Source organism: Lichenostomus cassidix, chromosome 2, assembly GCF_008360975.1.
Source record: "Lichenostomus cassidix isolate B80296 chromosome 2, HeHo_3.0, whole genome shotgun sequence".
In the NCBI taxonomy this organism is placed as follows: domain Eukaryota; kingdom Metazoa; phylum Chordata; class Aves; order Passeriformes; family Meliphagidae; genus Lichenostomus; species Lichenostomus cassidix.
In genome coordinates, this window is record NC_139482.1 from 63,594,850 (window position 1) to 63,609,646 (window position 14,797).

Here is a 14,797-nt window from a genome sequence, read left to right on the forward strand (position 1 = left end):
GCAGTTTACAGCAGAGGCACACAGGTTATGCTGTCTGCATTAAATGATGCAGTGGAATACTCACGTGACATATCTCTCAGAACAGTTACCTCCTGAGAAAAGACTGTGGTTTTGAGGCCAGCTGATTTTTCGGAAATGGCAAACAATCAGTGGGGCAAAAAGGTAGATTTCTCTAAAGGTAACATAACAGTGTTTTTTTAGTTCAACCTAGAAAAATTATAATTTCCTGAAAACAAAACAAAACAAAAAATTCCAACAACTACCAAGACCCTTTTACTCTTGAAGAACCTGCTACTCCCTATTTATTTTGCTTTCTGAGGATTTACCTTTGACATGTTCACATTTTTAGTGCTTCTTACTAGCTGTGTAATTTTAAATGGGTGACTTAAGTTCCAATATATTGCTTCCTCTGAACCTGTTACTCTTGTAGTAACACTTTCCCTTAGTAGCACATTGAATTAGTGTAGTTTATGGTCACCAGTTCCTAGATTCCCTCTAGCGCTCAAATCTTCAATGAACAGAAAGATGAGTGTGAAGAATTTGCCAGCTTGAAATTCCTGCAATCTGGACAACAGACCAAAAATTGGTTTTTAATTATTTCAAGACTTCAAACTCTGAATATCTGGAAATATAATTAAAATCTGTATTGTTACAATATACTGAAAATACATTTACCATTAAAATGTGTGGCTAGCACAGGTCTTTCCCATGAGAACTTTCTCCTGTTTTATAAACAAAGATAAAGTTTGGATGTTATTAAAACAGTGTCTTGAGATTTGGACAATTCAGGCCTGGCCAATCAGGCCTAGGGGGAGGTTTCTGACTGACCAGTCTGGGTGACCTCTGAAAAGTCTACATAATTTGGAATCAAAATAATAAAGCTCTCTTTTCTATGCCACGCTGAGAATCCGGGTCTTCTTCTCTGCTAGCGGCTCAACAGCGACAAAAATGTTTCACCTGTTAGTTATTCTACTTCAAACTATTCAACTCTCTTGTGTTACTATTCTGTTTTCTTTGATGTTTGTTCCTTTTAAGCTAACCCCAAAGAATTTCACTCACCCACCATGGTTATCAAGCTGTGGTTTGTTAGCATTTTAAGTATTTATGATATACAACTCTCTTCTGCTCTTCCCAACTTTTAGGAATTAATACCTTTTCTACACTGATTAATAGCCCTTCTTTATTGATATTCCTTTTAGGGGAGCTAGGAATGACCACCAGATAATCATCTCCATCACTTGGTAACACTGCTCCTGGTCTGGTGTATAACTCTTGTTTAAGGGTGGTTGGTATGTAAATACTCGCCCTAATCGTCATCTTTTGTTTCATGGATAAAACAAACAAAACAATAACAAAACTGCCTTTATTTTGCATGCTGGAAGCACATGCCATTAATATTAATTAATTTATTTATTTAAACTTGGTAAAAGCATTTGCTCTTAGGCTGGGAATGTGACTGCCAAGTTTCCTGCCTGCAATTTGTTACGGCTCAGTAGTAAACTCCTGAAAATAGGAATTTGAAATGGAAATAGTGACAGGCCTTTTAACTACACTATAATAAGCAGGGTGTTTTATCCTGCGTACTGTATGTCGTTACACAATGGCAGCCTATCATAATGTGCACGGAAAACAAACAGGGTCTCTTTAGATCACTCTCCTGGCTAAAACTGGGCAGACAGAGGAAGCAAAACAGGCTGGAAAGACAAAAGACTAGAAGGTCAAGAACACCACACCCAGACCTAAGCCCTTCTGTTACACAGGGGAGCACAGGGATCTTAGAGAACTTGCACTTGAATAAATTGACTTTGATCAGCTTGCCATAAAAAAAAGAGGTGTAGCCTGCTATATTGCTAAAGGAGGTAAAGAAGGAAACTTGCCCATGGTCTTAACCTGAAAATTAATGTACCCAGATCCATCCTGTTATGCAGAGCAAAGTTCCAAAAAGTATGTTTCTTGTCTGCTTGTAATAGTGTATTTCATGTAATTCTGCACATATAAAACACATAATAAAGCTGGTTTGCATAGTAGCTTTCCAGTGACAGTTGTAAAATGTAATTTTTCACTGTTGCTGAAGATCCAGAGTCCTAACAAGTCAGCTGAATTTCTCCAGATTTACACCTGTATAAATGACAGCAGTATCGCATCTTTGTGTAAACAAAACACTGCTATTGCTTTTACAAGGTATTTGTAAAACGTGGAAAATTTGTAAACTGAATCATATGTGCAAAACAGAACAATAGAATGTCTGGGATTTGAACCAAGCACTTCTGCTTTGTGGCACACATGCTTAAACACCATATATTGAACTGCTACATCATGTCTATTTTTACTAATTGAGTTTACTTGTGCTTGGGCACTGTACCAACTACTCAGCAAGTCCAGGAGATTAATGTAAAAGCCTCTCTGCATTTAGAAAGTATAGTCACTCTAGATTTACAGCTGCTTACTTTGAGGGCGGCTGACTGCTGATCCTGATGTCTTTGAGCAACAGATGGTTTTCTGAGCGGCACTGATAATGAAAATGATATAATTTGCCTCTTAACATTAAAATAAAGTAGAGAGACAGAATAAAAGAAAAAGCAATATATTCACCTTCTACAAACAGCACACCCTAGTATACAGCTGGATAAGAGGAGGGGAAGCCCAGTCAAAACTCAAGGAACAGTATTAGAAATTCACATGAGGACAAACTTGCATAAAAAACCCCATCCTGATCTGGACTGTGAAAGTATTGGCCCTTGTAATGTTAGAATTTGTAGCTTTAATCTTCTTAAGAGCTGCATGGCTCTTCTCACATGCAGGGAAAACAGATTTGATGTTTGTGAGATTAAAACTACTGAGCTGAACTTTGCTTGTTATTGGCCAGAAGCATTTGGAAACCTAATAAAGCATTCCATTAAAATCTTGGCCTTTCAGTAACACAAAAGAAACAGGCTTCTCAAAATATGAGTCCAAGGCAAAAGGACACTTTGGGGGTCAGGGGAAAAGATTGTGGAATTTGGATTTTAACAAAGTTTGCAATGACTTTAAAATAGATCAAAGGAAACATGAGGTAGAGTGGAACAATAAGTGCTTGATGTAACTAGCAATGTGCAATTCTTTGTTATTTAAACTTTATTACATTTGAAGACATTTTTTCATGTTCTTTTAAACCTCATACTTTCACGAGTCTATGAGTAACTGGACAAACTACAACACGTGTCACTGACTGGCTGTGGGGTCTCTAACAGGTAACATGAGGTCTGATGTCATAAAATTGTGATGATCCACAACCACAGCTGAGATCAAGCTGGGCTACTCATATTCTGGGCTTTAGGTGATCAGCTTTACTCTGAAATAAAGAGCTCCATTAAAGCTGGCTAGGCTACAATTTTAGGTGCACAGGAAGCCCATAGTGAACACATAGTTATGCACTTCTAATCAGTATATGATTTGATCTGTGAAGTCACAACTACTATTTCTGTAGAGAGAGGGATAACACTTGTGGTGATGGCATGATCTGTGAGTTCAGAACATGACTGAACAAGGGTTAGGGTCTTATCAGCAGTGGTAAAGCCTTGTACAGTACCATTTGGGCAAATGAGATGAGAGCTGCCCAGTGCCGTCTGTCTGCACTGTCAAGAACCCTTGCTTGCCTTCCCCAAGGTACAGTGAAGAGAAGCTTCATAAACTATGGCTTTTGCTGTTCTCTGCAGGCAAACAAACAGACAGAAATGAAGACATATACTCAAGTTTAAAATAAGTAAAGCTTCATAACCAGCCCTAAATAGAACAACTCTCTTTCTAGGGTTCATGGAAGAGGTTTGGGGTTTTGTCACAAGGCTAACAGCATTAATTCCAATGTGCTATAAAATTACTTTGTCTTGTCTATGCTGACAAAGCCAACCATAAAAACGATGCTAGAATTTGCCTGTGTATGGCTATGGCTAAATCAGATCTTCTAGATACATTCTACTTATAGAATCAGGAAGCAGGCTATCTTCTGGAAAACTTGTGGTAAAAATTTGTGGGTGAAAAAGCTTGTAGGGATGATCAGGTAACAATCAAATGCCTACAAACAAATTTTATCCTGGATTTTACTCCACACAGACAACCAGGGTGTTGCACCTGGATCACATAGCTGGTGTGAGTGAGTCCTACACGAGCTCATCCCACTGTAGATGTCTGCACAGAATTCATTTATGCAATTCTATTTTCTGCCCTTTGAAAAGAAATTCTCCTTTATACAGCTGAACATTACTGGGTGCTCACAAACTGGCTGCTCATAAACTGGCTGCAAACATGGCTGGTAGGCTTTAATTTTTGTGGCACTAACATATGAAGAGCTATCTACTGTAACAGATGCTCTTTGACAGTGCAAAATAACAGCACTCAGACTTAAACTGTAAATTATAAACAATCCCTCTCTAACTACAAAATGAATACACAGAATGGGGAGCCTTGTCAACTAAGATATTAGTAAATCAGGTTGAGGAAGACAAATTATTCACTATAGCTAAAGTGACTAAAATTTTATTCAGTTAACATTACTGTCATTAGAGTTCTCCTGTTCTTTGCCATAATTGGTAGATACGAAAGAGAGTAATTATAAGCAACACACAGTAAAATCAGTTACATGTTTTCTTGCTATAGAAAAGCTACATAAAATGTTTCTGTTCCTCCTTTTTATTAATTTATCTCAGTAGAAAAGATGCTATATAAATACTTACTACTGGTATGTGCCTGGCCACATCAAGACAGCCCTTTCCCAAGGGATCTCATAATTATTTTTTCCCCACCAAACCACAGACAGGACTATGAATTAAAAGTGACCTTGACGGCTCAGTGGTGCAGCTGCCATGTATTTGATTATAAACTCACTGGTACTAATGCCAAGGAGAGGAGTTACAACATAAGCTGAAAATGAGTTCAAGCATAGCTTTCTTCACAGAATGTCCCTGGCAACCTGGCTGCAAAAAGCATTCAATGCACAAAGATACTTTTTTTAAAAAACCTTAAAAAAATAAAGCATTCCTTCTTTCCTCCACATCTCTTCATGAAATCCCAGTGCCAAGTTCTTCATAAGGATGTGCTCAGGGAAAATATCCTAGATTACAAGGTCTGTAGCTACATCTGGAATACTTGTGACATCTCAAATCTAAAACTTGTTCCGAAAGGACACAGAGAACTTGGAGGAAGCATGGGTGAAGAGATGGGCACCCTGTTACATCGCAAGTGGCTTCTGCCCCACAGTGGCAGCGTCTCAGGAATTCCTGAACACAGTGGCAGGGATGGTGAGCACAAAGCTGGCCTTCCCAAATGCATGCAAGTGCCCATGACCTAATGAGGGGTAAAATGAGCTAGCAGTTTATAATTTTCTTCAACATCCACCAGGAGACATTTTTGTGTCACTCATTTCAGGATCAGGCTTGCAAGGCCCAATTCTTATGGCTTTAGAAGAAACAGGTATGGCCAAGAAAACACCCTGGCAGCTGTCTGTAGACAGGATTTAAAACCCTTGCATTTCATGGAGCTCCTGGACAGGAGTCTCAAACTCCACAGAATGACAAATATAGCCTGGTTTCATCTCATGCATTTCCTCTGCCTGCATCTCCTATGATACCTGGAGCTAGGTACACATGGGTACCTTATCTACGTCATGACAGCTTGTGTTAAAGAAGCAGGAGTTGCTGAATGTCTCTCTCTCCTCTGAGAGCCAAATTTGCCTTCTTTCTTCTTCACAGATGAAATAGTGAAGCAGGCACCAGCCCCATCGGTTTTGCAGATGCCAGCTCAGGGTACACCCAGAGGCCTATTTTGGGTGCTTAAAGAATTTCACAGCATTGAAAGACTTAGCTCAGGAAATTCAAGGGTCAGTGCCTGCCCTCCAGAGCCTGACAAAAGGGTGTATGCAGACACTTGAGGAAGGAGGCTCCCTCTGTTGCACAGAGCTGCCTCCATGGCTCTTTCCCATCTCCCTAGAGATCCAGGGTATTTGGATGCAAGTTAGGAGGAAACCAGCAGACTAGTCAGCATGCAAGGGGTCTTTGTGATCTCAGTGAAGATTGCTTTAGGTAACATAGCAAAAGGGCCTCCTAACGTGGGATCCAACCCAGCCACAGTTTGGGTGGTGGGAAAGCCTCTCAGTCCCCACTTGTTACTGTCTCATTTTAATGCACACAACAAAATCACTGTGCAATTGTGCCATGACGGGCAGCTTGTGCCCATGCTGCAAGCTATACCCAAACAAGCAGAAGGGTCATAAAAGAAGGATTAAAGTTCAACAAGGAAGCTGATAATGAAGAAGCCTACCCAGACTATGCCCTATTCTAGCCAGCATTATGTTATCTTCTCATTTTAGAACAGCTGACAGTTTTTCTCAGACCAGAAGTTGACAAGAGGCTGAGCAACGCCAATGTCGTTAAATCTTTGTTTTCAGGCACAGTGTTGTCTCCACACTGCAAGAAGTTGTTTCAGCATGTGAAATTTTGCGGGAAGGCACACACTGTCGCTGGATGCCCATACAGGGAGCTGTGTAATATGTTGAAACCATCTGGCATTTTGTGGTTTTGCAGTATCAGTCAGACTCACTGTCTGGAAACACAGGGCTCAAACCCAGAGTCCTTGATTCAGGTCAGATACCTACAGATGCCTGCGGTCGTTTGGCTGGACTGGAAGCTGCAGAACAAAGCACTTAATTAGGTGGCTGAAGTTTATGGCGGATTCTAAGGGCAGCTGAGCTAGAAGCCTATTATCGCTTAGGAAGTTTTAGTAAATGTAATTACTATGGCATGTTTGATATAATACACAGTCTTCACAAAATGCTCCAAAATAGCATTTTAAAGACATGTCTTGTTGCTGTTATGCTTTTTACCTTCTGACTGAGGAATAGGCCAGATGATGTGCATCCCAATGTGAAGCTTACTGAAAAAACTACCACTGAAATTAATAGAGCATAGTTATGGAAGAGTACTTTGTATAGAATTGCCTTCTCTGGAGTGTGAACAACGCTGCTGAAAGCAGGCTCTGGGTTACATTATTCCTGTGATTCAAATTTTTTTAACCAGCTGATGTCACTAGGGAGATTTAAGGTCTTTATAATTACCGCTCAAGGCCTGGAGGAAGCGGGGAGGAAAAACAATGAAATTATGTTTCATATGTTGATTTAGAGAGTAACCTGTCTGTTAACTTGTTTCATCTATCAGGAAAAGCAAATTAATTCTGATTCCAGTCGGTTTTATGAGTGGCAGCTGAATTTGCTTTCCCAGTTAGGCAGGGAAGAAAGTGGCCTTTTGTCACAAACAATCGCTTCCTGCAATGCTGCAGAATAAGATGTAAAATAGGCAAAGAGCTTTGGATACAGCTTCCAATGTCCTACTAAGAAGTAAAATTTCTTTCTTTCATCTTCCCTCAGAGAAGGAATTCAGGTTATGCTCTGCACTAAATTAAAGTGTTCTGCTCAGTTATGTACATGTACAGCTTTGAAAACTGTTCCTGCTTCTAGGTCAAGGGCTCTCCCTGTGGCCGGGTGCCAGCTTTATCCCTGGACTCCCATAATCCCTTGAAATAAATCAACTTTCCATTGAAATCCTCTGCCAGTTCCACTTCAGACTAAAATGTGCTGTCTGTAGCATGATGCTCTTTTATACTTTTGTGGAAACAAAAAAAAAAAAAGAAGAGAAACAATGTGGCCATTGTGTACTGGAAACAGTTCGACATAACCCACATTGTGTATATTAAAGTCTATCTTTGTATGTTGCACTAACTCAAGATTTCAGTGTTTATTATTAGAACTAAGAAAAATACCTTTGACCAAAAGAATAATTTGACTGATTGAAAAGGATCCCAGCCTGTGTGTGTGTGTGTGTGTGTGCGCGCGTGCATCCCATTACTACTCTGCTCACGTGGACTGAAGTATGTAGATGCATTATACTACCTCCCTTTACAGATGAAGCCCTCAAAGACTTTTTCTTTCGTCTCTTTTTTTTTCTTTTCCCCCTAATATCAATTTTCTTCTCTGTGTGTTATAAATGAACCCGAATACATTCACACGTTCCTGTGTAAGACTAAAAGCTGTCACTTCATTTCAGGGAACCAGGCAGCTTTAAACTCAGCTGCAAGAAAGCCCAGATGCTACTACATCTCCAGGGGAAACTTATCTACTCAGAAATGGCAAAACTTCTGAACAATAATAACAAAATACAGCTTAAAGATGCTGATGCCGTCCTCCTGTCGTGCTGAGGTCAGTACTTTGGAGAGTGGGTGCCAGTCAGAAATTGCAGCACTCAGAAGACTGACATTTCTGAAAAGCTCTGCTTCTCCCCACATCTCGGTAACTTTAAATGGTCTGCCAGTTAAATCAGAACAGCCTGGTATAAAGCCTCCAATTTTCTGACAACCTTTATATTCTCTTAGCTCCTACAAGGCCCTAAAGCTGATCGTGTATAATACTGAACTGAATGTAAAATAAATACGAAAACCTGTAATGATTTTACAGTTTTCCAAAGGATATTTCACTAAATAAAAAGAGTTGCATTTTTGACACACAAATGCTTCATATAAAAATCACAGTTCTTTAAAATAAAGTTACACAATGCAGTGCCAGACTCTGCCCTCTGAAGTTTCCCCCTGAGTGCTGGGGAACAGCTGGCTACATCCCCATGAGCCGGCTGGCCCTGAAGGTCCCGTGCTCCTTTCCCCTGCACAGTGGCTGTGCAAATCAGGGCTGTGACACTGGCCCGAGCCAGCCCAGCCCCTGAGGGACCCTCCAGCATGGGAACCTAGGGGGAAATACCCAGGTTTTCTCCAAGCTGGGACACAGCCCATGGTGTGGCTAGCTAAATCTAGCACTGGCAATTGCTTCCATGCTTGTGCTGCAAATACAGCCAGAGCAAATCGTGACCCAGAGCTCACCCTGCCTTCATGTCCTTGAAATATGTTCCCTAAGAAAATAACAATTGTTAGCGGAAAGCTCTTCTGCTAAGCCTGCGTTATTTAGCTATCTACATTAACTGTGTGCCAAGGCGTGGGCTATAAGCTGGAGTGTCCACAGCACTACAGCACGGAAATGAGTTTAAATCACTGACAAACTAGAGCTGATTTCAGCGTCCACTGGCTTCACAGACCTCAAAAACATCTGCAGGTCCAGAGCACAGCTGCAATGTCCGACAGAGACACATAGGTCTAGCAAAGTAGGACCCAAACACAGCAACCTTGACATTGGACATGAGGTGCATTTTGAGTGAAGCTGTGACCAGACTAGCAAAGCATCTATTTATCACCCTGCAGGAAATCTAAAAGACCCATCCTGCAAATCCTGGGATACTAGCTCTCTGTTAAAATCACAAGTTACATTTGCACAGTACTGTTCAGATGGTTGGGAGGGTAGAAAGAGAAGCAAGGCAAGGCAATTCAAAAAGGGAAAATCTGCATTGTCACTCACAAGGTTTTCAGGTTTGTCTGCAAAGCTCTTTCATCATGCAGGTTTTGCACCTGTGTCTCATAATCTTCTCCTGAAACAGGGTACAGGCAGTTGCATTGGATATAAAACCACAGTTAAGTACACACCTAGAGCTTTAATTTTAAATCAGACTAAGTGAAGCTATCAGGTTTTCTCCTAGGAGCCCTCAGTGGACAGTTTTTTCACTTAGCTCTGCCACCTTTGGGCGTTCTTTTTAAGTGAGGAGTGCAGTGATACCAAAAGTTCAAAGCAACTCAGCTTTGAACTTTATATTTGAACATTATATTTCATCTGGTTACATGTCAAAACCTCAAACCTTGTGTACACAGGGCTCAAATTATAAAACCATCAGGCCCAACCCCAGAGCTGGATCCAGGTTTGCCTGGAGAGCCTGCAAATCTTTTAGAGAAGCTGATACAAGTTTTGAGTTCATAATGACTTGAAAACCCAAAGGGCTGGGAGACTTTTCCAAGGTCAAACAGTGAGTTAGAAGGGGAGCTAAGAAGAGAACCACAGCCCTGGCCACTTCACACACTTTGCTACCAACAGAGGTAGAAACTCACTGTGCTTGAACTTCACACTGCATAGCCTCTGCCAAACCACTCAAAAGAACCACTTTTTTTGCCTGTTAATTGTTTTAATAAGTCACATGGCAATGAATGACTAAAAACTACATCATCCCTCTAAAGATTCAGCTGTGGAAAAAGCATCCATTTAGCTGCAGGGTAGTTATTACTGCATAGCTTTGATTTTGCTACACAATGCACACCCTGTTTATGGAAATGCTTACATGCTGCTCCGGGTGAAATCATCATCACTTACAGGTATACTCTGAAGCTAAAGGAATGAGCTCAGATCCAGTCATCTAGACCCCAAATGAGCCCTGTCCACTTATCTCAGTTTCCACAATGCTCTGAGATGTTGGTTAATGCCCCTTTGGACGTTTTTGAATGTCACACAAATCTCTACATCTGTAACATGAAAATAAAACTTCAAGATGAGATAAAACAATTGCAGTTAGAATACCTGTCCCTCCTGCTTGCTTCACCATGGCACACATCTCACTGAGGAGTGCTGGAATAATCTAAAATTCACAGCACAGCAAAAGGTAGCAATCCCTTTCAAATCTACACCATCATGCAGTGGTCACTTATTTGCTGCTCCACATGCATTCTACCAAAACTTTAAGTCTTTTGGCACTACAGCAAGCAACTGCTTCAGGAGTGAGGCTTAATGCTGAAATACCATCAGGGCTGAGGATTGCTACATATTGCTTTCTAATAGTCCCTGCTGTTTGACGCCTGGAGTGGCATTAAGGAGCTCTGGCACTGTATCCAGAGCTCTCTACCAATAATTGAAAGTGCTTCTACAATATGGGAAAAAGAGAAGGGGGATCAGGGTTCAAGGATCAGGTCTGTTTAAGATCTTGAAAACATTTTTCTGGGGTGAAGGGTCAGCATTTGAAAAGTAAGGTATGGCTTATATACACATGAGTAAAAACCCGAGATTGCAATACATACCTTTTCCAATTCAGGTTAATTAGGAGTTTGCTGTATTCCCAGCTAGTTTTGCTTGCAGACAAATTTTTTTTGAGCTCAGCAGCCAGGACTGTATCTAGGACTAAGCTTTCCCACCATATCATTCCAATATGAAAAGAATTTTTCTGGCTTCCTGTTAAACCATGCACTGACTACAAAATTCTTTTGCTTATTTAAGGCCAAATTCAATAAAAATTCTGTCCAGCTTCTGCATCATGGAAGGCCACAAAAGCCCTGAAATATTTTGGTTTTGAAGCCTGTGTGGGCTTCCATGGTTTGGATGTTGGGTAACTGTTCCAGTGAATGTGGTCCTCATAAAGCTTTTCAAGGTCCTGCTCCATATGGACCTAGTGATTTCTCTTTATTCTCTCCAGTGTGGATTACAATCCACTTCAGAGAATCTCTGATTTATGCCTCTAGCTACAAGCTAAATCCTAGAGGAATAGGTCCTTTTCATATCAGGTCACATCCTCTGCAGAGCACTGACAGAGAAATTAAAGTTTCTGAAAAGCAAGTACCACTTAGAAAAATTTGGTATGTTTTGCATGCTTTATATGAGTATAAGTGAATGGTAAAATCTAAAAGGAAATTCAATAAACCACTCATTATCTATATTCATATGACTAAGCTACACGTGGAACGTAGCTTTTATCCTCCATAAAAAATGTACAGATGTTCTATAGAAAACTGTATGAACAAACTTTAACCTCACGACTGCTATTATTTTGTAATAAAAGGCTTACAGCATAATGTGAGCTTTTTTTAGAATGTAAGTTCCATGTGAGTAGCGTGTTGTTAATTTAATATTAATGCAATGCACCGGGAAGAAGTCTGCACAGAATCTCAAAGACAGAATCACAGTGCTGCAGACAGGAGATTTGTGTCATGGATTCCATTTGTTTCAGCCCTCAGAACAAAATTCATTGACCAGGATTCCCACTGTCATAGGGCAGTGGATTCATCTACAGATGTTTTCAGATGCCTTGGCATGGGGATTTTACTGCAGCATTCCCACTACTGTTCCTGAGAATCATGTGGTTAAGTCACATTGTGCTGCACAGAAAATTTACCTCTCACTGTCAAGTGCACATGAATGAGCTTCTTTTTTTGGGAACAGCAAAAGAAAAGAAGAATCCACTGAATAAACTTTTGAATTTCTTTTGCTGAACCATCCTTCAGGTAGCAGGTGCAAAGGCTTTCACTAAACTTGCAGATTGCAAATGCAGTGCCTGCTTTGCTTGCAACACAAACAAATTAAAGTGGGGGAATAGAACAGAAATCCAGTTGCACCCATAGTTTTTCTTTCTCAGTGCCTGAGCCCTCTCCTTTGCAGTGTCTGCCATTCAAATTACATATCCTGTATTCCTCTGAGGAGTCAGTTCACTGTCTCATCTCCAAATGCATTGGTGAAGTAATTTATGACTCCCATTATAATCGCTTAGCAGCTCCCAAGCATGTAAAAATAGCGACAATAATTTCTCCCACTTTTCCTTCCCTAGCACCCCATAGGAGAAAGAGCTTGCTTAAATCTGTAGGGGTTACACATGCACTTGTGCATTTCTATAACTTACGAAGGAAGTTTGATATTTTCGGAAAGTGATGATGTCTACAGACATCTTATTCATTGCAGAAATTCCTCAGTCTAGATACAACTTCTGGGAAAGTCCTGTGTCCAGAAGCTCCCTTCTTTTGTTTGACAGTTTCATTGCTTCTGTGAAATGCACTCGTGTGCTATTGTGATCAAAAAGGGTGGCCCAATCTCAGAAACAATGAAGGCCATTTCCTCGGGAGCCTTCTAGGATCAAATTTGGAAACCTACCCAGGACTCTGTGCAATGAAGCAGAACCTCCATGCATAGTAGGGAGGAAAAAAACTGGGGAGATGTTTAGGAACAACAGACCCATGGCAATGCGTGCATGGTAAACTGTCAGCCTGCTCCCATTTGTGCCAGGTTTCCAAGCATGTGATTGCAAATGCAGTGATCATTTTATGTGGACCATCACAGCTGCATTCACCCATCAGAGTGAAGACAACAGTCTGGTCCTGGAGATGGAGCTTTCCTATTTCTGTGCATATTCTGTAGGCAAGTACTGAAGCCCAAAAGTTCACAGAGGTGCAACAAATGTCAAACAAAAGCCCTCAGCCCCTGGAATTGATATGAAATGAAGAATTTCAAAGCACTCCTCTGTTTCTGCAGTCATCATCTCGGTCTAAACTGCTAGGAAAAAGTAACCTGGTTTTTCTAAAGGCATAATTTTAAATCCATTTTGGTTAAACCAGTGTAGAAGACATGTGAATTCTCATATTTCAGTGCTAAACCATGTCTGGTTTGGTTTAAGCTTAAATCTCTTTAGGAACTGATTTTGTATTTGCAAATAAGATGGTCTTAAGCTAGCACAGTCAATTTGGTTTACATGTGATTTTTAAGCAACAATGATACAGCTGTTTAACACAACTGATGTATTTGACTTGTCTGGCTCACTTTAGGCCACTTGCTCTGCAGTGCACTGTCAGCTTCAGGTAGCCACTAAGATAATTAGGGGAAAGCATTAATTATGCTTCCAATAATAAATATGAAAACTTCCACCTATGGAAAAGCAGGCACTGTAGTTCACCATGTGATCTCCTCAGCTTTCCAATGGTTTCACATGTGTATGGCAGAAGCCTTGTCAGCTTCCAGAGATTAGGAGTTTGGAAACAGGAAAGCAACAGCACCTTGTGACTCCTCTGGCTCCACCTTAGGAGAAGGAACAGAATGCTTTCAAGGAGCTTCCACTGATATGCACAATTCCTTCATACACATTAGCAACATTTGATGATCTACAGTATCAAATACCAAGAGTGATCCAACAAAAAAATTAGGTGCTACCATTTTTCACTGTCAAAAGTTACAAGGGCAGTCTCAGTACCCTGGCCTACCCTGAACCTTCAGTAACAGGGATCAAGTTATTGGCTGCCTCACAACTGACGTTACAGATGAATTTTTGTCAATTTGATTAGCAGAGGACAGCTAAAGTTTGGGTGGTAGTTGTAGGATCTCACTCTTTGAAAGACCAATCCATGAATGAGTCTTACCAGACCACACATTAGCTGGAAGATTAAATGGAAGATTCAAGTCAGAGGGGGAGACCACGACCTCCAAATACCCCATTTCCATATCCATTCGCTCAAACCTGGAAAGATCGTGTTACATTTCTTCTCCTAATTTAGCTTGAATGCCTGGGATGTTTCGGCAGAGGCTGTGAAATAAAACACCATATACAAAAGGTGTGACAAGGTGAGTGGTGTAATACATAAAGCTGAAGTATATAAAGCAACATTAAGCTCCTTCTGCAATGTCAGATGAGTAGGCATCTGGTAGTGGCAAGGTGCATTGCAGTACTTTGCATCCATGTCTGTATCAGGCAATATTTCTGCCACTTGTACTCACAGACTGTCTTTCAGGTCTTCTGCTTAAGTCTTCCCTCATTTCTGGAACTGGGAGGAGAGAAAAGAGCAGAAGCTGAAGGCTGAGCATGCCTGGCAGTAGTTGAATTTCTATCTCCCTGATCTGTTCTGTTACTCCAAAAAGTTTTCTAAAACCAAAGGCAACACAAAAGAAATGTTGGGTTGGCCTGCTTTGTACCACTCCTAACACGTTTTGTTACAATCTGCTCCTTCAACAGAAGGGCTGATTGCTTAGACAGCAAAGCACAACAAACTGATAAATCAGATATTTGTGTCAGACTAACAAGACTTATCAGGTGGGAAGGATTTTCCTCCTCCCTGCATCAGTGAACATTTTTCCCTTTGAAATTAATTGGAAAAACATTTTGAGGAG

General features: G+C 40.7%; 1 protein-coding gene across 3 annotated transcripts in view; it reads right to left on the minus strand.

Moving 5' to 3' along the window:
- ATXN1 (ataxin 1) overlaps positions 1 to 14,797 on the minus strand; it is a 349,836-nt gene that overhangs the window by 233,640 nt on the left and 101,399 nt on the right. The window contains exon 1 of one of the 3 annotated variants that reach the window (XM_085051827.1): positions 14,408 to 14,425. The exons of 1 other annotated variant lie outside the window; for it this stretch is intronic. The gene's annotated coding sequence lies outside the window, so the exon portion shown is untranslated. Of the gene's footprint in view, positions 1 to 14,052; positions 14,167 to 14,407; positions 14,426 to 14,797 lie in introns of those variants that run through there. One more of the 3 variants, XM_085051833.1, reaches the window with a different exon arrangement.